This window comes from Equus asinus, chromosome 25 (assembly GCF_041296235.1).
Source record: "Equus asinus isolate D_3611 breed Donkey chromosome 25, EquAss-T2T_v2, whole genome shotgun sequence".
Classification (NCBI taxonomy): domain Eukaryota; kingdom Metazoa; phylum Chordata; class Mammalia; order Perissodactyla; family Equidae; genus Equus; species Equus asinus.
Genome location: NC_091814.1, coordinates 56,368,103 through 56,370,234, shown reverse-complemented (window position 1 = coordinate 56,370,234; position 2,132 = coordinate 56,368,103). Strand labels below are relative to the sequence as shown.

The 2,132-nt window shown below is 48.2% G+C and overlaps 1 non-coding gene across 1 annotated transcript; it reads right to left on the bottom strand.

The window, feature by feature from the left end:
- Positions 1-1,508: 1,508 nt before the first annotated feature.
- LOC123280915 (U1 spliceosomal RNA) lies at positions 1,509-1,671 on the bottom strand. The gene has a single exon (XR_006520220.1). It is a non-coding gene; the product is annotated as a U1 spliceosomal RNA (small nuclear RNA).
- Between the last annotated feature and the right edge of the window lie 461 nt (positions 1,672-2,132).

Here is a 2,132-nt window from a genome sequence, read left to right as displayed (position 1 = left end):
TTGTCCCTTTGGCAGCACCAGTTTCCTTTCTCCCACTTGGACAGCATCTCTGCTGAGGAGGAAAGAAAGAAGGGTGATGAAGAGTATCAAGGTTAAAAGAGACGACTAGCTGTAAAACCAGCCCGGCGCCCCAGACGCTCATTTATCACTATGGCTGAGCCATTCTCCTCCAGGAAAATGTCCCTCGTTCCACACACCCGCAAGCCCAGGGTGACCTCCTCCTCTGCGTTCTCCTAAGACCCCAGGCATCTCCCTATCACTGTGCTAACGACATTCTATTGATTTTGCTCCTGTGGCTGTTTCCCCAAAGACTGTTAGCTCCTTGAGAGCAGAATCTGCATTGTTTATCTGTCTCTGAATTCGGAGTGCCCGCCACAGTGTCCAACACGTAATAGGCACTTCATAAGTATTTGATGAAAGTTCCCCTAAGCTTGTGAAGTTCACAAAAGTAAATGTAAGCCTTGCTACACATGTATTAATGGTTGAGGTGGGTGCAGTAAGAGAGGAAAGAGACGCGCACGCTTTTGTGTGTGTTTCCAGAGGGCCGGGACGGGAGCCCAGGACCAGCAACTGCCTCGAAGGGAGAAGGGGCAGCGTTCTGAGCTCCTGGGATGACGCTGGCTGCAGGCTGCCCGCTCTGCTGGTCTGCAACTCCACCGCAGGAAAGGACCACAGTCCCTGCAGCATAGAAGGTGACCGTGCCTCCAGTCACCAAGGACCAAGTGCCAGTATAAGCTGGGTGGCCAGTAAAGACAGCAGGGGCGTTATTCTCTGTTGAGTGGCCACCCAGCAGCTGAGAACTCAAGAGTTCTTTCTGGAGCACCCACTCTGCTCTTAGCATGAAGGGGGATGCCCAGCCCCCATCCCATGGGAGTTCTCAGTGCCGTGAGGAGCAGCTCAGCCAGAGTGTAACATCTGCACTGTGTAGTGACCGTGAGTGTCCTGGGAGGTCACGGGAGAGGGGAGTGACTCCTTGCCAAGGACACATGACGCTCCGGGTGACGCAGGGAAGTCCAGACAGCTCTAATGGTGCACGTGGAGAAGCAAGTACCGCACAGAGCCGCCAGGAGAGACCCCCGCTCCCTGGCCCGTGGGGAACGGTGAAGGCGGCCTCATGGGCTTGCCGGAGAGGGTCGGAGGCTTGACTGAGCCTTCAAGAAAAGGGATTTGACTAGGGAGAGAGAGCAGAAAGGGCAGACCCAAGGACGCTCCATCCGCTCAAGTCTGAGAAGGGACGGGGTGCTTGGTCTGCGCCCTGGACGCTTACCTCCCTATGACTGAGTTTTTGAAAAAGTTTCAAGTTAAAGCATTTTTAAACTGTAAATAGTTTTAGAAGGGTATTGATTGAAAAGCTGGTCTCCCTCCTACCTCGACTCTTGGTCCACAATTCCTTTCTCAGACCCCATAGTACCTCTTTATTATCATTCCAGACATTTCTAAGAATATAAAAGCTCATAATTTAACACAAACGGCAACGTATTATGCATAATGTTCTGTGTCTTTTTTTCTAGGGGGAGGTATGAACACAGTCCTGCACTACCACAAATTTTGCAGTCAGGTGTCCCATATTTGGGGACATTGCAGGGGTCAGCACATCCAGAGTGCAATGAATGAGCCCCCACCTAGGAAAACCACCTTCGTGACACGCTACCTCCTCTACCAGGGAAGTATGTCTTTTTTAATTAGAAATGTGTAGGTGGCTTCTCTATTTCAGTCCACATAGAGTTACCTTAATATTTTTGATGGCTTTATCGTATTCCATTGAATGCGTATGACAAATTAATTAATCAGATCTTTGTTGATGGACATTTAGGTTATTTTCAATTTTTCGCTATTATATTTGTGTTCAAGTAATATTCTTCAATATATGTCATTTTACAATTGTGCATCTATAGGAATAGCTGGGCCAAGGGGCGTGTACATTTTAAACTCGAGGGATGGTGCCAAGAGCCCTCCACAGAGGCAGCACTATATGAGAGCATCTGCTCCATGCTCACTACTGTGTCAAACTTGCTTCACATACTGAACTTTCACGTGTTTAAAAGGCATTTATTTGCATTTCCTTTTTTGTGAAATGCTTAAATCCTTTGTCTATTTTTTCTATGAAATTGTTGGTCCTTTTCTTATTGATT